We start from the raw sequence: 23725 nt of genomic DNA on the forward strand, positions 1-23725 counted from the left end.
CAAAATTTGGGAAAACTCACTCGCTCTCAGAATCCCCCCCTCCTTTATCCTGGCTAGTGCCGGGAGAAACGAGGGGATTGAACGGTCAACCTCCTACACTGTGTGTCGCCATTTTTTGAGCTAACACACAGTGTAGTAGGTTAACATACACTAGTAAACACACAGTAAAACACGAACATACATAGAAATAACTTACCTGCTCCAGTCGCCGCCGCTCCCTCCGGTCCGTCCGCTCCGTCTGCTACTGCCGCTCCAAGTGCACAAGTCCGGAAGCCGCGACCGGAAGTAGTAATCTTACTGTCCGGCGGCGACTTCCGGTCTACAGGAAAATGGCGCCGGACGGTGCACAGTTCAACTTGGACTGTGTGGGAGCGGCGCACGTGGTTAATCCGTCTGCACTTGCTCCTAAGTCTGATAGAGTGACTCGATCTGCTACCACTCAGGCTGGGAGGCTCAGGAATGGGAGAACCTATCACAGCCTGGCCAGACGGTTCTAGCTCCCGCCCTCGGTCTATTTATACCTTCATTTCCTGCTTGTCTCTGCCTGTGATTCTTTCCTGTTTCCTGTCTCTGCTGCTCCTGCTATCATTATTGACCTTGCTTCATTTTGACCCTGGCTTTTCTGACTACGCTCCTGCTCTGCGTTTGGTACATCGTACATTCCTGGTTTGACTCGGCTCGTTCACTACTCTTGTTGCTCACGGTCTTGCCGTGGGCAACTGCCCCATTTCCCTTAGCTTCTGTGTACCCTTGTCTGTTTGTCTGTCGTGCACATATTGAGCTTAGGGACCGTCGCCCAGTTGTACGCCGTCGCCTAGGATGGGCCATGCAAGTAGGCAGTGACTGAGTGGCAGGTAGATTAGGGCTCACCTGTCTTCGCCATACCCCGTCATTACAGTTTCAGTTTGGATTCCGTTCATGGGTTCCCCTGACGGAAATGTCCAATGGAACCCATGAACAGTCCCGACGCAGATGTGAATGCAGTCTTTTTTTTTTTTGAAAGCCCGAGCCGTGCTTTCTATCACCCAAGTGCATAAAAAGTGCAGAGGTGCCACACAAAGTGTGCACAAGGATGCGGTCTATCACAGCCCTTCTCTTAAAAGAGAGAGGCCCCGCATAACCATTCCTCGACCCTCCGAGCCATAGGCCTAGAGGATCGAGGATCGATGATCCCCCCTCGCCAAAGCTTAGGGAGACCCAAACACACTCCTAGGCTTCTACCTGGGCTGCCACCCCAGTGTCCACCTAGGAGCCAGCGTTAAGGTTTGCACCTCCCCTCCGAAGAAGGGAGGCCGGGTTGCAGGGGAAAACTGAACCAGATGGCCACACATTTTCCCCCTAGACCTCAGGAGGGTCCCAAAAGGGCACCACATCCCAAAATCCTTGTGACAAACGTGACAAACACACAGTGAAAAAACAAAATTAAATAAGTGGATGTGCGCTGTGATACAGCCTGGACTTCCGCCAGGTATAAAAATTCCTCATCTCCCAGCCAGAAGGCCGGGAGAATAAAGGTGTGTGCTCATATAGTGTGAAAGAGAATGCGTGCAAATGTGCCTTCACTCAGTGGGATCCCACCCCTAGTGAGTTAGGGCACCCCAAGGTCACCAGCCCTGGGGCACATAGCAACTCGGGCTTCCAAACTACCCGACCTCCTGACCTTGATCCGGCGGTCGCCTGGTCACCTACAAATGGTACCTTTAAACCAAATGCGTACACCAGAGCGATGACCGTTGTGGTTCCCTGCCCTCACCTCAGCGTTCTGTCACCCCCTACGATGGCCGCTGTACCACCGGCAGGGATGATTACTAACCTCAACTTGAGCAGATACTACACTTGATCTTAGCCAAAAGGCCGAGAAGCGATGTGAATGAAGACTTACTCTACCACTTTTAACTAGAAGATAAATCATATGAAGAGGCAGGATAGATACAGATGTTACCAAGTTTATCTTGACTCTGATAACTTGCTGCAGTATGATATTACACAAAAAAAGGTAAAGAGAAACCATTGAAAAAGTCAAGTTAAAGAGACTCTGTCACCACATTATAAGTGCCCTATCTCCTATATAAGGAGATGGGCACTATAATGTAGGTGACAGCAGTGCTTTTTATTTAATAAAACGATCTGTTTTCACCATTTTATTAGCGATTTTAGATTTATGCTAATGAGTTGCTTAATGCCCAAGTGGGCGTATTTTTACTTTAGACCAAGTGGGCATTGTACAGAGGAGTGTATGACGCTGACCAATCAGCGTCATGCACTCCTCTCCATTCATTTAGGCAGCGCATAGGGATCCTTTTAGATCGCTATGTGCTGTCTTATACTAAAACATTAACAATACTGAAGTGTTTAGACAGTGAATAGACATTCCACGGGATGTCTATTCACAATCTGTGCACTTCGTTACTGTTTCTGTGGTAGATTTACGCTGTAAATGAGCATAAATCTAAAATCGCTAATAAAGTGGTGAAAATAGATCGTTTGTTTTAAATAAAAATCACTGCTGTCACCTACATTATAGCGCCGATCTCCTTATGTAGGAGATAGGGCACTTATAATGTGGTGACAGAGCCTCTTTAAAGTTTCTTGTCACAGTGTATTTAATCCGTTAAAAATCAAGTAAAATATTGCTAGATCTATACACTATACGGTTCATTATTTTGTAGACGTTATATACTTACTAAAATGAAATCCCCCATAAAACATCATTTGGGATGCTGGTTTATTTATATATTTAGGAAAACTTACTTTCATCTCTTTATTAAATGAGATACACTTGTATAGTACAAAAGTACATCTGTAAATAATAACCAGAGGAAAACGTATTCATCCAAACACTACATATATAAATCTAATAAAGGTAATTGATATAGATCTAAAAGTTTTAGGCATGCCATATGTTATAGAATACAGGAGTTAAGCTTGAAGCAAATTGCCCATGGAGAACTGCTGGACAGCCTTGTGTACATCTGTGGTGAATATTTTTGTTTTATTCTATTTTGTGAGTTTAAGTATACTATGCATTAAAATAAAATATCCAATATTTAGAAATATTTAAATATATTTTATTAAAGTTAAAGTTTTTTTTTTGCCTTAGACAATGCCTTTTTATATATCCTGTTATGGAATATAAATGTCAGAGGTAGATCCCCCTCTTAGTACCCCATAGCTTCAATGGCTACAAAGAGCACCTCCCGCTATGAAGGACCCTGAATGTCTGTGCATTATTGAGGCAGCTCACTATTTTCATTGAGAATTGTGTAATCTGTAATTTCTGTTACAAGCATCAGGTCCCATTCCTGATGTCCTGTGGTCAGCCTGCGTTGTTACAATTTCCAATGCATAAAGATGATTCCTCAGGGTCCAAGCAGTTGGTCACCCTGTTGTTAGCTTATCATGGGGTAATTCTTCTAAGGGCGGGTTCACACGTGGCGGAATTTCACTTAAATTCCGCTGCGGACACTCCGCAGCGTTAATCCGCAGCGGTGCCGTTTGTCCATTGACTTACACTTTAATTTAGCAGTGTTCGTTTAGACGAGGCGTAAAATTCCGCTGCGGAGCATAGGCTGCGGAGCGGAATTTGGTGTCCGCAGCATGCTCTGTCTGTTGCGGAGCAGTGGCGGACTCATGGCGGAATTTCTCCATTGACTTCAATGGAGAGTCAAAATTCCGCAATGAAGTCCGCAGATCTTATGTGTGCTGCGGAGCGTATTGGTTTTGCTACCATGACATTTCTTCATTCTGGCTGGACCTATGTATTTCTAGGTCTACAGCCAGACTGAGGAAGTCAATGGGGCTCCCGTAATGACGGGAGCGTTGCTAGGAGACGTCTGTAAATAGTCACTGTCCAGGGTGCTGAAAGAGTTAAGCGATCGGCAGTAACTGTTTCTGCACCCGGGACAGTGACTACCGATCTCAATATACATGTATCTGTAAAAAAACATATAAGTTCATACTTACCGAGAACTCCCTGCGTCTGTCTCCAGTCCGGCCTCCCAGGATGACGATTCAGTGTAAGTGACGGCTGCAGCCAATCACAGGCCAAGCACAGGCTGCAGCGGTCACATGGACTGGCGCGTCATCCAGGGAGGTCGGGCTGGATGCCGAAAGAGGGACGCGTCACCAAGACAACGGCCGGTAAGTATGAAATTCTTTTACTTTCACTAGGGAAAGTGCTGTCCCTTCTCTCTATCCTGCACTGATAGGGAGAAGGGAAGCACTTTTCCCGCAGTCCGCAGCAGCTAGTCCGCATCAATTTTCTGCACATTTTGTGCAGATCCGCAGCAGAATCTGCAACGCAGATTCTGTGCGGCATTGATGCGGACAGTTGCGGAGGAAATCCGCCACGTGTGGTCATGCCCTAATAGGGAAAGACACCAACAACAGAGGACCCATGTGCAAAAAAAAATTATATAGGCTACCTCATTTTCAACTACTTTCATGACAGAAGGGCGCTAGCCTAAGACCTCCTCATTTATGGCTGTCCAAAAAATCCCTCACTTGTGTGCCAATACATCATTAACCCCTGGACGTAACTGCACATCCTGGTGCAGGGGTCAAGTATGAAGCGTGCTCACTTGCTGAGCCCGCTCCATACGCTGCGGGTGTCAGCTGTGTATTACAGCTGACACCCTGCAATAACGGGCATGAACAGCGATCGCTCTGCTCCTGGCCATTTAACCACTTAGATGCCATGATCAATAGTGACTTCTAAGCTTTTAGAAAGAGGGGTGTGGCCCGCTCCGACAGTATGCGATGCGATCATGGAGTGCCAATAGTTGTCATGGCGGCCCGGGGGCCTAATGAAGGGGCTTAAAAGAAGCCCGTAAAAATGACAATATACTGAGATGCATTAGTATTCTAACAATGGCTGATTCAAATGCCCAAGAGGGACTATTAAAATGTTTAAAAAAAAGTTTAATAAAGTTTTGAGTAGTGAAAAAAATTACATTATTAAAAGTTAAACAAAAAACACCCTTTTCCCATTTTTTTCTGTAAAGTAATGTAAAAAATAATAAAAGAAAATAAAATTTATATCATAGCATACCTAAAAGTACAAACTATTAAAATATAACATTATATAACTCAAATGGTGAACGCAGTAAAAAAAAAAAAGTAAAACACCATAATCGCTGTTTTTTGGTCACCTTAGCTCCTAAAAAAAATGGAATAACAAGTGATCAAAAAGTTGTATGTACCAAAAAATGGTGCCAATGTAAACTACTGCTCGTCACGCCAAAAATAAGCCCTCAAACCGCTCAATCGATAAAAATTTGAAAAAGTCATGGCTTTTCAATTTTTTTTAACAAATTGCTTTTTCTTTGTAAAAGTAGTAACGTATAAAAAAAAACTATATGAATTTGATATCATCATAATCGTATTGAGCCGCAGAATAAAGTTAATTTGTTGTTTTTCCCCCACGGTGAAAGCTGTGAAAATTAAACCCAAAAAACAATGGAGGAATCGAAGTTTGTTTCTAATTCCACCCCACAAAGATTTTTTTTTTTTCAGTTTCCCAGTACAATATATGATACTTTAAATAGTGTCAATACAAATCCTCCAACAAAAAATAAGCCCTCACACCACTCAATTGACGGAAAAATAAAAAAGTTATGGCTCTTGGAAGGCGGGGAGTGAAAAACGAAAAAACAAAACATGGCTTCGGCCCGAAGGGGTTAATTATGAGCCATGGATGTGCATCAATGCAGCCTTTTACGGATTGTGATGTCACAGCAGCTTAACTGACTGCAGCTCACTTATGATGTCATAGCAACTTATCATAGCATCTAATTTGTGGCAGACATTTTCCTGTCTGAAACACAGTTGTGATGTCACAGCACCTTACATCACTGAAACCCACCTGTGATTTCACAGTCGATGATGTCACAGTTTCTCAGTTTCTTTTCTGACTGATGCCACAGCAGTCTGTCAAAAACCCTGTTGTGGTATCACAGTAACATATCTGACTGAAACACACATTTGGCGTTACAGAAGCATCACTTGTTTGGCACGACAGTTTTCTTGACAGAAAGAAGTTAGACTAAAACACCCTTGTGATATCTCTTATCCAACAACACAGGAACACTGTTATTTGATGATTACTTGTTGATGTCAGCAAGGTGATAGCCATAGACCTCACAAATGAATCCACCAGTAATTGTGAGACACAGATGAGAATAAGCATAGCCTCTTACACCTGAAATAATAGACAATAGGGAGCGCTATTATTTTCTTAAGGTAGAGGTGGGCCCTCTTGTCTGTAGGGCCCCTGTGTAACTGCACAGGTTGAATATATGGTATGTCTGCCCCTGCCTTTTAACAAAAATGAATGGGCAAAAATAGACAACCCCCTTTAACCCCCTACTGATTATCCTGAGATGAGCAAGAGGAAAAGCTCATTATTAGTAATGGGAATTTCACCTCTTTTTAGTGAGTTAGATCATTTGCCTCCGCTCAGCAACAAGAGTCGCCTCTTTCTGCTCCCAAACGACTCTTCATTTAATACCACTTCTGTCTTTTATTATTCAGCCAAATATAGCAATGATTTGCAATACAAAATAAATTGCAATGTGCAAAACAGCAGCAATAAAATGTTTTAACAGTGAAACATTTTAAAATTGTCTTTAGGGTAAATTAAAAGGGGCTCATTTATCAAAACTGTCTAAAAGTAACACTGTCCTTGGTGTCCATAGTAACCAATAAGAACTCAGCCTTCATTTCTTAAACTGCTCTGTAAAAATGAAAGCTGAACTCTGATTGGTTGCTATGGGCAACAAGGACAGTTTTGATGTTAGACTTAGAGGAGCGGATCCGGTTTATTCTTTCTGTTATTATCTGCCTGCAACAAACCTTTTAACAGTGAAATATTTCAAGATTGTCTTTAGAGTAAATTGGCATTAAAAAAGACTAAATCCCAGAGCGTAGAGGGGCTGATCAAGTTTCTTCCCTCTGTTATTATCTGCCCTGTTTAGAGAAGATTCTTTCTGAAGGGACAGATGTTGCTACGATGCATGGTTGTCTTGCCATCACCTTGTCAAGTTGTGGGTAGATTAAAGTCTTGGTCTCCCACCAGCTCAGTGGTTATGCAGCTCCTTGAGTAAGGGGCTCCTCAAGATAGGATCTTATTTTTTTGCAGAAAATTCTTTTTTTGCAGTGTCTCCGGTTACTTTTCCATCAAAGAGCATCCAAACAACAGGCGTTTGTGGCTCTACTTCTAGAATCCCTGCTCCCACTTCTCCCTCTGGCCTCCTGGTGGGCGATCCGGCTGGTTGCTGGGGCTGCATTTTGCTGCTGCTGTTTCTCTTTGAAGTGCCTCATTAACTGCTCTGTTATCATTAAAGGAAAACTTTTTATAACTCGGGTCCAGTATGGTAATTTCTTAGAGTACAGAATTGTATTACATTTTGAGCATCGATAATGGTCAGTGTAGAGACAATTGCATCCTTGGACTCCAGAAACCGTTTAACCCCTTAACAACATGTCACGTACTGGTACGCGGCAGCCACTAAGGGGACGTTCACGGGCTGAGCGCACCTCATACACCGCTGCTGACGGTTGTGTTACACAGCCGACACCGCACTGTAATGAGTGGAATCAAAGATCACTTTGATTGCTCCCATTTAAAACCTTAAATGCCGGGGTCTATCGCGATCGCATTTAAATTGTTAGAATCAGAGGGGCGCACCATCAAACACGCCATTGCGCCATCCCCCCACACCCCTCCAGCGGTGCGATCGGCCGTTTACAGTGGTTGTTGTGGCAGCCTGGGGCCTAATAAAGGCCCCCTGGTCTGCTACCTTTGTACTCCTTTGACGCCCTGCCTCCGGTGGGGCTTCAAGAACGACTGTCAGAATCGCGATATACTACAATACATTAGTATTGCAGTATATCATGCAAGCAATCCAACGATTGCTGGTTCAAGTCCCCTCGGGGGACTAATGAAAAAAGTAAAAAACATTTAAATAAAGATTTTTATAATGTTCCAAAAAAAAATAAATAATAAAAGTTCAAAAAGCCCCCCTTTTCCCATTTTTTCCCTAAAGCAATGTTAAAAAAAAAAGTTAACATAGCTGCTATTGCCCCATCCGTAAAAGTCTGAACTATCACAATATAGCATTATTAAACCTGCTCGGTGAACGTCATAAATATATATATATATATATATATATATATATAGATATATCTATATATATATATATATATATATATATATATACATATATACACTACCGTTCAAAAGTTTAGGGTCACTTAGAAATGTACTTATTGTATGTACTCCAGTGTTCTAATGGTTCATTGTGTTTGCTAACTGTGTTAGAAGGCTAATGGATGATTAGAAAACACTTGAAACCCCTTGTGCAATTATGTTAGCACCGCTGTAAACAGTTTTGCTGGTTAGAGGAGCTATAAAACTGACCTTCCTTTGAGCTAGTTGAGAATCTGGAGCATTACATTTGTGGGTTCGATTAAACTCTCAAAATGGCTAGAAAAAGAGAGCTTTCATGTGAAACTCAACAGTCTATTCTTGTTCTTAGAAATGAAGGCTATTCCATGTGACAAATTGCCAAGAAACGGAAGATTTCCTACAACGGTGTGTACTACTCCCTTCAGAGGACAGCACACACAGGCTATAACCAGAGTAGAAAGAGAAGTGGGAGGCCCCGCTGCACAACTGAGCAACAAGACAAGTACATTAGAGTCTCTAGTTTGAGAAATAGACGCCTCACAGGTCCTCAACTGGCAGCTTCACTACAGTGAAGAGGCGGCTCCGGGATGCTGGCCTTCAGGGCAGAGTGGCAAAAAAAAAGCCATATCTGAGACTGGCTAATAAAAGGAAAAGATTAATATGGGCAAAAGCACACAGACATTGTACAGAGGAAGATTGGAAAAAAGTGTTATGGACAGACAAATCGAAGTTTGAGGTGTTTGGATGACACAGAAGAACATTTGTGAGACGCAGGACAACTGAAAAGATCCTGGAAGAGTGCCTGACGCCATCTGTCAAGCATGGTGGAGGTAATGTGATGGTCTGGGGTTGCTTTGGTGCTGGTAAAGTGGGAAATTTGTACAAGGTAAAAGGGATTTTGAATAAGGAAGGCTATCACTCCATTTTGCAACGCCAAGCCATACCCTGTGGACAGCGCTTGATTGGAGCCAATTTTATCCTACAACAGGACAATGACCCAAAGCACACCTACAAATTATGCAAGAACTATTTAGCGAAGAAGCAGGCAGCTGGTATTCTATCTGTAATGGAATGGCCAGCGCAGTCACCAGATCTCAACCCCATAGAGCTGTTGTGGGAGCAGCTTGACCGTATGGTACGCAAGAAGTGCCCATCAAGCCAATCCAACTTGTGGGAGGGCCTTCTGGAAGCATGGGGTGAAATTTCTCCCGATTACCTCAGCAAATTAACAGCTAGAATGCCACAGGTCTGCAATGCTGTAATTGCTGCAAATGGAGCATTCTTTGATGAAAGCAAAGTTTGAAGAAGAAAATTATTATTTCAAATAAAAATCATTATTTCTAACCTTGTCAATGTCTTGACTATATTTTCTAGTCATTTTGCAACTCATTTGATAAATATAAGTGTGAGTTTTCATGGAAAACACAAAATTGTCTGGGTGACCCCAAACTTTTGAACGGTAGTGTATAAACATGCAAATTGCTGTTTTTTGATCAACTTAGATCTCCAAAAAAAGGAATAAAAAGTGATCAAAACAACGCATGTACCCCAAAATGGTATCGGTGAAAACTACAGCTCATCCCGCAAAATTGAAGCCTTCACACCTCTAAATTGATGGAAAAAAAAAAAGTTATGGCTCTCAGAATAAGGCGACACAAAGCATTTTTTGTTTTTTATAAATTTGGTATTGCCATAAATGGACGCCGTAAAAACAAAACCCCCAAAAAATCGTGTCATCGCAGTTTTTTGCCCTTTTCACCCTACAAATATGTTTTTTTTTCAGATTCTCAGTACATTGTGCGATACAATAAATGATGTCATGAAACATGTCCCGCAAAAAACAAGACCACATATGGCTATGTTGATGAAGAAATAGAAAAGTTATGGCTTTTGGGAGGAAAAAACAAAAAATTGAAAAACTCAAATTGGCCTGGTCTTTAAGGGAATGTTCACACGCAAACTCAAAAAAGTCTGAAAATACGAAGCTGTTTTCAAAGGCTGATTTTCAGAGGTTTTTTTTTACCAAATTTGCGTTTTTTACAGCCGTGTTTGGAGCTGTTTTCTATAGAGTCCATGAAAAACGGCTCCAAAAACGTCCCAAGAAGTGACCTGCACTTCTTTTTCGCGGCCGTTTTTAAAAAAAATGGCCTGTTGGAACAGAAAGCCTGTTGGAACAGAACGCCATTTTTCCCATTGCAATTGATGGGCAGATGTTTTGAGGTGTTCTGCTTCCGATTTTTCGACTGTTTTTCGGCCGTTTACGGCCCGAAAAACAGCCAAAAATAAGCCGTGTGAACATACCCTCAGGGTTTAAGCATATAGAATGAAATTTCACCTCTTAACGCATTTTTCTTTGGGCCTCAACTCAGGCATACAGATGTGTCCTTCTTTACCTTTTCCCTTATCTCAACATATCCTAAAATGTGTAATGTGAGATGACCAGCTTTAAAAAAAACAAACAAACATGATTTCACAATACTCTGTTACGAGATGTCTATGCTATATATGTCTGTGTATGGCCCCAGTGATTGTGATGTGAATTGCAGCATGTCAAGGGTTTTTCTAGCATGTGGCAATATTGTATTGAATTTGTTTCATAAGAAATTGGAATCTTTTATCAAATTCAAGCAAAGGTCAGGATGGACACATCTGTACCCATCTGGTATTAAGTAGACTAGCTTCTCTGTGGCTATTGTCCTCTTATAGAAAAATTCTACTATTACCTCCACGTTGTCTAAAGTAGGCTTTATCACCTTCAAGGCATTTCTTGCCATCAGGTTAATTATGTGCGCAAGACATGGGTTGTTTGTCCATTTCAGGATTTCAATAGCTTTTGGTTATGTTAATTGCGTTGTGACAAACACAGCAAACCACTTTGTTTTCTACTTGCCGTCCTTTTGCCACTCTGAAGTGTGTCTGTCACTGAACTCTAAGGGCATGACCAGACGTGGCAGAGTTCTGAATACACTGTCCGCATAAATGCCGCACAGAATCTGCGTTGCAGATTCTGTTGCAGCTCTGCCTAAAATGGGCATTAAATTGATGCGGACTAGCCGTTGCGTATTGAGGGGAAGAGGGCTTCCCTTCTCTCTATCAGTGCAGGATAGAGAGAAGGGACAGCCATTTCCCTAGTAAAAGAAAAATAAATTCATACTTACCCGGCCGTTGCCTTGGTGACGCATCCCTCTCTTGACATCCAGCCCGACCTTCCTGGATGACGCGGCAGTCCATGTGACCGCTGCAGCCTGTGATTGGCTGCAGCCATCACTTGGACTGAAACGTCATCCCGGGAGGCCGGACTGGAGGAAGAAGCAGGGAGTTCTCGGTAAGTATGAACTTCTATTATTTTTTACAGGTTGATGTCAATTGTGATCGGAAGTCACTGTCCAGGGTGCTAAAACAGTTACTGCCGATCGTTTAACTCTTTCAGCACCCTGGACAGTGACTATTTACTGACGTCACCTAGCAACGCTCCCGTAATTACGGGTGCACACACGTAGTCACCCGTAATTACGGGAGCCCCATTGACTTCCTCAGTCTGGCTGTAGACCTAGAAATACATAGGTCCAGCCAGAATGAAGAAATGTCATGTTAGTAAAACCAATACGCTCCGCAGCACACATAATATCTGCGGACTTCATTGCGGAATTTTGACTCTCCATTGAAGTCAATGGAGAAATTCCGCAATGAGTCCGCAACAAGTCCGTTACACGTCCGCAACAGTCAGTGTATGCTGCGGACACCAAATTCCGCACCGCAGCCTATGCTCCGCAGCGGAATTGTCCGCAACGTGTAAACGAACCCAACCACAAAGCTGTGGAAGGCAATGGAGAAACGTGTACGCTGCGGATTTCCGCTGTGGACTGTCCGCAGCGGAATTCCAGAGCAATTCCGCCACGTCTGGTCATGCACTAAATAGTCCAAAAGACAGGACACCATTTTATAATTTTCAATAAAGTGGCATGTAACATGAAGGAAATGGTGGCTCGGATATCCAGCAGTCAGACGTCAGGCAAACTGCTGTGACCTTTTTAACCCTTTCTTGCAAGGAGCCATGTTCTTGGTCATACAGCCTTGGAATGGTTGTTTGGGAGAGTGTTTTTCTGCTTGGAAGTATATACCGTACATTGATTTAGAACATGGGTGTACTTTCTAAATCCTTTGTCCTCCACAATTTAGAATAGTTGGAAATCATTTGCAATTATTTTAGCCATTTCCTTATCAACTGTGTTCTGTCTTGACTTGGTCATGATTTAATTCAGTATAAATGTACTCATAGAGCTCCGGGTTGCTGCAATCGGTCGTAGTGTAACTGATGCCTGAGGGGTGGCCCTAGACCCTGCAGGCGCAATAGTTCCACTAGACGCACAGACTTTTCTATTTTTAGTAGCAGGCACACTAGTTTGTCATTTTTCTTCTAACTGTACTGTTGGATGTACAGTTCTAATATGTCTGTGAAGGTTGTTAGTAGACCCTGCTAGATATGAGAGTTTTAGTCTATAAATTCGACATTCTGCCTTTGTGTTGTCATTGTTACTAAAATGCATCCAAATGCTACTTCATTTGCAACCGTCAATCATTTTTTGTGCCACTAGCACTTGTTTTCTGCACATTTCACCGCAGACTTTTGCTTTTCTAATCACACCTCTGTGCCTAATTCATCTAATACGGTGTTTATAAAAAAAAATCCTAATATAAATGTAAAAAAAGCATTTAATTCCCTTACACAATATTTTATTATTAAAACAACACATAAGCGGTGTTGCCGCATCCGTAAACACATGTTCTATAAAATGAATATTTTATTTATCCCGATCGGTAAATGCCTTAAAAAAATGAACTAAAAACAGTGCCAGAATAAAAGGTTTGATTCATCCCGCTTCTTAAATATGGGAATAAAAAATAAACAAAAATTCCTATGTACCCCAAAATGGTACCAAGGAAAATTGCAAGTTATCCTGCAAAATAAGGACTTACAGAGCTTCATCGTCGGAAAAATAAAAATGTTATGGGTCTTGGAATGCAGCAAAGCAAATCATTATGTGCAAAAGTAGTAAAACAAAAAAACTATTTCGATTTGGTATTGTTGTAATACTAACAACTGGTAGTATAGAATTAACTTATTATTTAAAATAGATCCCAAAAAACAAAGGCAGAATAGATTTTTTTTATTGCCCTTCCAAAAATGTATTAAACTTATTCAATACATAATATGTAGCCCAAAAAGTTTCCTATAAAAACTACAAATTGTCACGCAAAATACTAGGCCTCATATAGCTACATTGAAGAAAAAATGTAAAAGTTATAATCGCTGGAACACAGGGGGGGTGTTAAGGTATGTTCACACGCCCTATTTACGGACGTAATTAAGGCGTTTTACGCCTCGAATGACGCCCGAAAAAACGGCTCCAAACCGTCTGCAAACATCTGCCCATTGAATTCAATGGGTCTTACGGTGTTCTGTGCAGACAGGCTTTTTTTTACGCGTCGCTGTCAAAAGACGGCGCGTAAAAAGACGCCCGCCTCAAAGAAGTGCATGTCACTTCTTGGGACGTAATTGGAGCCATTTTTCATTGACTCCAATGAAAACCAGCTCCAATTACGTCCGTAAGAGACACCGCGAAAAATGCATGCACTTGTCAAAACGTCTGAAATTCAGGAGCTGTTTTCGCCTGAAATACGACGTAATTGGCGTTGCCGTGTGAACATACCCTTACTGGTACGTAAGGTGAAATTGAGTTAAGTCACTATGGGGTTAATATGCACTTAAGACACCTGAGTTATGCTCCAACTATATATACTTGAGACATAAATACTAAATCTACAATTAAAAAAAGTGACATTTTTGGAGGTTTTTTCCATTTTAATGTTGCTGTTAGGGGGCTAAGCTATTTAGCAATATGCAAGACACATTTTAAAATTTGACTTGTTTCTCATTATTAGGCCTTTTTCACACCACATTATTTTGGTCAGTATTTTGCATGAGTATTTGGAAGCCAAGACAAGGAGTGGCACTTACACAGAGAAAAAGTATAATGGAAAGTTTTGCATCTCTTCTGTGTTACGGACCCACTCCTGATTTTGGTTTATAGTTACTGAAACAAAATACTTGCCAAAATAATGTAGTGTGAAAGAGGCCTCCTGCACACATCCATATAAAAATATGGATCAAAAACAAATGTGCAATAGGGATTAATTTTTTTACAATTTGTTCAGTTTTTGTTTTTATATTGTTTTAGTATTTTGTTATGTTTTCCATTTCACATCCGTATTTACAAAAATACGGTAGTGCAAATAAGCCCTAAGGACGGCCAGATAGAACAGCAGTAAGACCATCCTTCCACCCTTCCTGTTTGTCCTTCACTCTAAGGTAGAGGTCCCCAAACTTTTGTAGGACATAAGACATTTTAAAAATTGATAGGTCATATTGAGACTCATTGAATGTTAAATTGGTAGAAGCCTATTATACAGATGTAGCCATCTTTAACTTGATTCTGATAACTTGCTGCAGCGTGATATCACACAACAAAATCCACTGAAAAGTCATTGAAAAAGTCAAGATCAGAGATCGAGCCATTGTTTATTTAATGCTTTAAAAGTCAAGGTAAAGACGGCTACATCTATAGATGTGATCAAGTCAAATAGATTTACTCGTGTTAAAGGGGTTTCTCATTTTAGACATGTATGGCATAGCCACAGAATATGCCATAAATGTCTGATAGATGCGGATCCCAGCTCCGGAACCCGCATTTATCTAGGGAATGGGGGGTCCCTCATCTCATCTCCGTCTGTTGAGATTGCCACTGGCCGCCATATCCAGGGCAAGACTCAGTGGAGATGTGGCTATGATTCCGGAAACAGTCGAGCTATTCTGTTTTCGTCATTCCCATATGCTCCTTTTTACAACCTATGACAGAGGGATAAGTGTGCATAATTCTATGCCACATAACGTACAAAACAAAAATAGGAGGGGAACAGATAGAGTGTGAAACAATTTGCCTGAAGTTCTCTACCCAGAGTAAGAAAACTGTACAATGGTGTTTCCAGGAAACATATCAGGAATTAGAATATTAACATGGGCAATGAGGTCATTGAAATGGATTACAAAATTGCCTTACTAGAGCATTTTAGCTGGTAGTTCACAGATGTGTCCATGGCAAGTATTTTTTTTAAATGATTTGTATAAAGACATCAACAAGTTTTTACTAAAATGTTTGATCACTTGTAACACATTAGACTATGGCTTACTCCTTAAAAGTGTTTTACCACAAAAACTTAACAAGTGTTGTAAAGTTTGTGGCTAGTTACTTCTACAATAGCTCATATTTGTCAGTGCTTTTAGAGGACTTGTCACCTCTCCTGAATAATTGTATTCCCCATGAATTGACAATTCTGGAACATATTTTCTTTAACCCTTTCCCTCTTTGGCCACTTTTGACCTTCCTGACAGAGCCTCATTTTTAAAATCTGACATGTTTCACTTTATGTGGTAATAACTTCGGAATGCTTTTACCTATCCAAGTGATTTATGAGATTGTTTTCTCGTGACACATTGGACTTTATGTTACTGGCAAAATTTGCTCGATACATTCAGTATTTAATATGCATTTTTCTAAATTTCAATGTATCTGCTCATAAGACAGGCAATTATACCACACAAAATAGTTGCTAATTAACATCCCAACACTTTAGATTGGCATCGTTTTTTGAACAAACTTTTATTTTTCTATGACATCACAAGGCTTAGAACTTTAGCTGCAATTTCTCCCATTTTCAAGAAAATTTTAAAAGGCTATATTTTAAGGGGTCAGTTCCGTTGTGAAGTGGCTTTGAGGGACTTATATACTAGAAACCCCCAAAAAGTCACCCCATTTTAAAAACGGCACCCCTCAAAGTATTCAAAACAGCATTTAGAAAGTTTCTTAACCCTTTAGACGTTTCACAGGAATTAAAGTAGAGGTGAAATGGACAAATTTCATTTTCTTTTTCAGAAATTAATTTTTTATACATTTTTTGTAACACGGAAGGTTTTACAAGAGAAATACAAATTAATATTTATTGCCAAGATTCTGCAGTTTTTAGAAATATCACACATGTGGCCCTAGTGTGGTAATGTACTGAAGCACAGGCCTCAGAAGCAAAGGAGCACCTAGTGGATTTTGGGGCCTTCTTTTTATGAGAATATATTTTAGGCACCATGTCAGGTTTGAAGAGGTCTTGTGATGCCGAAACAGTGGAAACCTCCCACAAGTGACCCTATTTTGGAAATGACAACCCTTGAGGAAATTATCTAGGGGTATAGTGAGCATTTTTACCCCACAGGTTTTTTGCTGAAATTATTGGAACTAGGCCGTGAAAATGAAAATCTAAATTTTTTCCAATAAAACGTAGGTTTAGCAAATAGTTTTTTCATTCCCACAAGGACTAGAGGAAAAAAGGCACCACAACATTTGTAAAGCAATTTCTCCCGAGTAAAACAGTACCCCATATGTGGTCATAAACGTCTGTTTGGATACACGGCAGGGCTCAGAAGGGAAAAAGCGCCATTTGGCTTTTGGAGCTCAAATTTAGCAGGAATGGTTTGCGGAGGCTATGTCGCATTTGCAAAGCCCCTGAGGGGACAAAACAGTGGAAACGCCCCCACAAGTGACCCAATTTTGGAAACGGCACCCCTTGAGGAATTCATCTAGGGGTGTAGTGAGCATTTTGACCCCACAGGTGTTTCATAGATTTTATTAGGATTGGGCAGTGAAAATAGAAAAAAAAATAATTTTTCTTCAATAAGACGTAGGTTAAGTGCAAAATTTTTCATTTTCTCAACAAATAAAGGAAAAAAAGAACCCTAACATTTGTAAAGAAACTTCTCTAGAGTACGGAAAGACCCCATAAACTGCTGTTTGGACGCAAGGCATTGATCAGAAGAGAAGGAGCGCCATTTGGCTTTTGGAGTGCAGATTTTGCTGGATTTGTTTCTATGTAGCATTTGGAAAAGCCCTTGTGGGACCAAAACAGTGGAAACCCCCCAGAAGTGACCACATTTGGAGACTACACCCCTCAAGGTATTCACCTAGTGGTGTAGTGAGCATGTTAACCCCACAGGTATTTTTCAAAAATTAGTGTGTCGGTTTTAGAAACACCCTACATGTGGCCCTAATCTTTTGCCTGGACATTTGTCAGGGCTCAGGAGTGAAAGAGCACCATGCGAAATTGAGGCCTAATTTGGCGATTTACAAAGTATTGGTTCACAATTGCAGAGGTTCTGATGTGAAATAATAAAAGAAACCCTGGAGAAGTGTCCCCAGTTTGGAAACTGCACCACTCAAGGCATTTATTAAGGGGTGTAGTGAGCATTTTCACCCCACAGGTCTTTTCCATAAATGATTGCGCTGCGGATGGTGCAAAGTGAAAATTAATTTTTCCCTTGATATGCCATTTCTGTGGCAAATATGATGTGCCTAGCTTGTACCACTGGAGACACAAAACCCCAAAATTGTTAAAAGGGTTCTCCCGGGTATGGCAATGCCATGTATGTGGAAATAAACGGCTATTTGGGCACGCTGTAGCGTTCAGAAGGGAGAGAGCACCATTTGGCTTTTGGAGCGTGGATTTGCTTGGTACTAGTTTTGTTTGGAGTTTTATTGGTATTTCAGTTTATAATGTGGGGGTACATGTAAGCTGGGCAGAGTACATCAGGGGCATAGTCAGGTGGTATAATAATGGGGTAAAAAAATAAAATAAATAATCCCTATATGCGTTACACACAATTCTTTATGCACAGGGCAGTGTCGCTCTGATAAATGTCCTTTTTTATCTCCCTTTTGGTCCAAACTTCGCACCTTTGCAGTTTGGAGAATTTTGCTGGGAAAGTGTTCTCCTGGTCTAATATGGGCACACTCGCTTCCAGCGATATGTTTGGGTCCTACCCTTCCTGGTTCCCTAATTTTGGGGCCTTGATAAATCGCCTTTTGAAATGTTCCCCTCGTGCCTGCACAATGCATATTTTTCTTTCCTGACTTATTGGAGCCTTAACTAATTTATTTTTAACTAATTTATTTTTTCATAGATGTAGTGGTATGAGGGCTGTTTTTTGCAGGACGCGCAGTAGTTATTATTGGTACCATTTTGGGGTACATGCAACTTTTTGACCACTTTTTGAAACAAAAGTTTTTATTGTAGTTTCGTACAAAGTAATATACAATGGACCATCGTTGCCATACATTATACACAGCTATAGGCAAATTAAAGTATGTAAGTATACATGAAAATACAAAGTGACATAGTCTCAGAAAACTACCATAAAGTCACATTATGAATATCTAGTTCAAGGATGGTTATGTATCCAAAACAGGGTGAGAGAGAAACAGTAAATACAACCATAACATTATACACATCACTGTCAATTGGCGTACAGAAGTCTATCTAGTAAGTCACACATCTAGAGCTCTGAGACCAGGATTTCCACTTCTCCTCCATTCTCCTCCTAAAAACACTAAAGGAAAGTGTCTTCTCACATTTATATGTGTTATTAACCCCTTAAGGACGCAGCCTTGTTTTGGCCTTAAGGCTCAGAGCCCATTTTTCAAATCTGACATATTTCACTTAATGTGGTAATAACGTCGGAATGCTTAAACCTACCCAAGCGATTCTGAGATTGTTTTCTCGTGACACATTGGGCTTCATGTTCGTGGTAAAATTTGGTCGATATGTTCAGTGTTTATTGGTGAAAAATTGCAAAATTTAGAGAAAATTTAGAAAAAATAGCATTTTTCAGAATTGAAATGCATCTGTTTGTAAAACAGACGGTTATACCACCCAAAATAGTTACTAGTTCACATTTCCCATATGTCTACTTTAGATTGGCATCGTTTTTTGAACATTCTTTTCTTTTTCTTGGATGTTACAAGGCTTAGAACATAAACAGCAATTTCTCATATTTTTAAGAAAATTTCAAAAGCCTTTTTTTAAGGTACCTCTTGAGATCTGAAGTGGCTTTGAGGGGCCTATGTATTAGAAACCCTGATAAAACACCCCATTTTAAAAACTAGACCCCTCAAATTATTCAAAACAGCATTTAGAAAGTTTTTTAACCCTTCAGGCATTTCACAGGAATTAAAGCAATATGGAGGTGAAATTTGCACATTTCATTTTTCTTGCAGAATTTCAATTTTATTACATTTTTTTTCTGTAACACAGAAGGTTTTACCAGAGAAACACTACTAAATATGTATTGTCCAGATTCTGAAGTTTTTAGAAATGTCCCACATGTGGCTCTACTGCGCTTGTGGACTAAAACACAAGCCCTAGAATCAAAGAAGCACCTAGTGCATTTTGAGTCCTCTTTTTTTATTAAAATATATTTTAGGCAGCATGCCAGGTTTGAAGAGGTGTTGAGGTGCCAAAACAGTAGGAATCCCCCAATAGTGAACCCATTTTGGAAACTACACCCCTCAAGGAATTAATTTATGGTTCTTGTTACCATTTTGACCACACAGTTTTTTCACAGCACGTATTTGAATTGGGCTGTGAAATGAAAAAAGTCATTTTTTCCAATAAGATGTCATTTTTTATCAAAATTTCTTATTTTCACAGGGAACAAAATACCCCATTTTGTTGCCCAATTTCTCCTGAGTGCAGAAATGCCCCATTTGTGGCGATAAACTGCCGTTTGGGCCTATGGGAGGCCTCAGAAGGGAAGGAGCGCTGTGTGTTCTTTGGAGTGCAGATTTTGCTGGTTCGGTTTTCGGGTGCCATGTCGCATTTGCAGAGTCCCAGAGGTATCAAAGCAATGGAAACCTACCAGAAGTGACCCCATTTTGGAAACTACACCCCTCAAGAAATTCATTTATGGGTAATGTGACCATTTAGACCCCATAGTTTCTTCACAGAACTTATTTGAATTGGGCTGGGAATTTAAAAAAATATATTTTTTCCAATAATATGTCGTTTTAGCTCAAAAATTCTTATTTTCACAAGAAATCAAATACTTGATTTTGTTGCCCAATATGTTCTGAGTGCGGCAATACCCCATTTGTGGTGATAAACTGCCGTTTGGGCCCATGGGAGGGCTCAGAAGGAAAGGAGCGCTATTTGTTGTTTGGAGTGCAGATTTTGCTGGATTGGTTTTCGGGTGCCATGTTGCATTTGCAGAGCCCCAGAGGTATCAAAGCAATAGAAACCAACCACAAATGACCCGATTTTGGAAACTACACCCCTCAAGGAATTCATTTATGGGTGTTGTGACCATTTTGACCCCATAGTTTTTTCACAGAACTTATTTGAATTGGGCTGGGAATTGAAACAAAATTATTTTTTTCAAATAATATGTAGTTTTGGCTGAAAATTTCTTATTTCCACAAGAAACAAAATACCCCATTCTGTTGCGCAATTTGTTCTGAGTGCCGCAACACCCCATTTGTGGTGAAAAACTGCCGTTTGGGCCCATGGGAGGGCTGAGAAGGAAAGGACCACCATTTGGCCTACTGGGGATTTTCTAGTGCGAAGTCATGTATGCAGAAGCCCCTAAGGTACCAGTACAGTTGAAACCCGCAAGAAGTGACCCTGTTTTAAAATCTACACCCTTAAGGCATTCATCTAGAGGTGTAGTGAGCATTTTGACCGGAGACCTACACCCCATAAACTGTAATGTGGGTTCTCCCGGGTATGGCAATACCCTACATGTGGCTGTTATCAGCTGCCTGGGCACACAGCAGAGCCCAGAGGGGAAAGACAAGGGGGGATAAGCTGTGCAGAGTGCATCAGGGTAAGTAAAATTGGGGTAAATTATAAACCAAGGGATGTATGATAAATTTTAAAACACTCTTTCATACAGAGCTCTGGTTATTCGGGACACGTGTCACATTGATATATTGTGTCATTCCTTATCGCCCTCTTATAGCAGACTTTGCACCTCTTTTGACTTTTTCCCTTCTTGCCAGTTTGGGGAACTTCTCCTGGAAAGTGTTGCCCTGGTACGATGCGTGTGGCCCCGCTTCCAGAAGTACTGGGTGCCCCCCCTTCTTGGTCCCTAAAGATTAGGTTCTTGATAATCACCTCTTGAAATTCCAGGAAAGTTCCCCTCTGGCCTGCACATCGACGTAGCACGTACGCATTGTACAATGCCATCTGTATGATGTGCCCGGCCAGCTTCTTATACCACACCGCATGGCGTTGTAGGGCTTCAGGACTTGATCTGACAAGTCCATCCCTCCCATGTACCTATTGTAGTCCAGGATGCAGTCTGGTTTGGGGGTGGCCTTTCCTTCATATATCCTAAACCTGTAGGTATACCCTGATGCATTCTCACATAGCTTATACATCTTCACGCCATACCTTGCCCTCTTACCCGGCAGGTACTCGCGGAATTGAACCCTCTCTTTAAAATGTACCAGGGACTCCTCAATAGAAATACACTTCTCGGGGGTGTATGCTTGGGAAAACCGGGCACTGAAACGGTCTAATAGGGGTCTCCGTTTATACAAACGGTCAAAACTGGGGTCATCTCGGGGGGGGGGGGGGCACGGCTCATTATCAGTATAATGTAAGAAGCGAAGTATTGCCTCATTTATTTATTTTTTTAGGTTATAGTTCAGTTCTGAAGTTGCTTTGAGGGGCCCATATATTAGAAACCCCTATCAAACACCCCATTTTAGAAACTAGACCCCTCAAAGTATTCACAACAGCATTTAGAAAGTTTATGAACCCTTTAGGTGTTTCACAGAAATTTAGAGCAAAGTAGAGGTGAAATGTACATTTTTTTTTTTGTCAGAAAATCCTCTTTATACCATTTTGTTTATAACACAAAAGGATTTATCAAAGAAACGCAACTTAATACTTATTACCCAGATTCTGCAGTTTTGAGAAATATCCCACATGTGGCCCTAGTGCGGTAATGGACTGAAGCCCCGGCCTCCGAAGCAAAGGCGCACCTAGTGGATTTGAGGCCTCTTTTTTATTAGGCACCATGTCCGGTTTGAAGAGGTCTTGTGGTGCCAAATCATTGGAAACCCCCCAAAAGTGACCCCAATTTGGAAACTAGACCCCTTGAGGAATCCATTGTAGTTTTCTTGGGGTGCATGCGGCTTTTTGATCAGTTTTTATTCTATTTTTAGGTGGGGTGGTAACTAAAAAACAGCAATTCTACTATTGTTTTTTTATTCTATTTTTTTATTCTGCGGGGCGATACGATTATGGCGATACCAGATGTTTATAGTTTTTTTTAATGTCTTATGGCGTTTGCACAATAAAATACGTTTTGTACAAAAACATGTACTTTTTGTGTTACCTTATTCTAAGCGCCAGAACTTTTTTATTTTTCAATCAATAAAGCCGTGCGAGGACTTATTTTTTGCGTAACGAACTGTAGTTTCGATCAGTACCATTTTTCAGTACATGCGACTTTCTGATCTCATTTTATTCCATTTTTTGGGAGGTGAAGTGACCAAACAATTGTGATTCTGGTACGGTTTATTATTTTCTTTTACGGCGTTCACCGTGCGGCATAAATAATGAAATAATTTAGTAGTTCAGGCCGTTACGGACGCGGCGATACCAATTATGTATAGTTTATTTCTTTGTTTATATAATTTTATTAATAATAAATGACTGACAAGGTAAAAAGGGGGATTTTTACTTTTAATACTTTTAAAACTTTTATTTTCTTATTTTTACACCTTTTTTTTAACTTTTTTTTTACTTTATTAATTTGTCCCACTAGGGGACATGAGGGCAGGAGGCCCTGATCGCAATTCTAATACACTGCACTACATGCATAGTGCAGTGTATTAGAACTGTCAGCTACTCACTGACAGCAAGCATAGTGGGTCCTGACGTTGTCAGGACCAACTAGGCTTCCGTCTATGGCATAGCCGGACGCCATTGTTTGGTGTCCGGTTGCCATAGTCACCATCGCCGGCCGCTATCGTGTAGCAGGCCGGCAATGGCAGCTTAACCCCTAAAAAGCCGCGATCTCTATAGAACGCGGCTTTTAAGGGGTTAATCAGTGGGGACACAGCGATCGGTCCCCGCTGTAGGAGCTGTGACAGCTGCTGTACGAGACAGCAGCTGTCACAGCTCCTGTATGTGTCAGGAGGACGGCCGAAACGGCCGTTACTCCCGAGATGTACTATTAGGTCATGGAGCGCGAACGATACAGCTGCCATGACCTAATAGTACGTCCAGGAGCGGGAAGGGGTTAAGGAGCATAATTACTTCAGACAAATGAGGAACAGTTTGACTCTTCCAGTATCTAGTAAGAACTAGCTTAGCTGATAGTACGATATGTCCTATCAAGGATCTATGGCATGGAGGGATTAAATGGATATTTAGGAACAGCATCGCAAATTCAGGTGAAGGTGGCAAAGCAAGTCCCATTAGTTCAGATATGAGATCCTAAACTGTGACCCAATATGTTTTAACAAGAGGACAAGACCACAATATGTGTAGTAGAGAGCCCACCTGTCCTCAACCTCGCCAGCATAAAGCCGTGGTATTAGGGTAAATTCTACAAAGTCGTTCTGGGGTAAAATACCACCGCAGAAG

General features: G+C 41.0%; 1 pseudogene; it reads right to left on the reverse strand.

The window, feature by feature from the left end:
- Positions 1–1800: 1800 nt before the first annotated feature.
- Positions 1801–1866, reverse strand: LOC142747567 (U2 spliceosomal RNA; annotated as a pseudogene).
- Between the last annotated feature and the right edge of the window lie 21859 nt (positions 1867–23725).

This window comes from Rhinoderma darwinii, chromosome 2 (assembly GCF_050947455.1).
Source record: "Rhinoderma darwinii isolate aRhiDar2 chromosome 2, aRhiDar2.hap1, whole genome shotgun sequence".
NCBI lineage: Eukaryota > Metazoa > Chordata > Amphibia > Anura > Rhinodermatidae > Rhinoderma > Rhinoderma darwinii.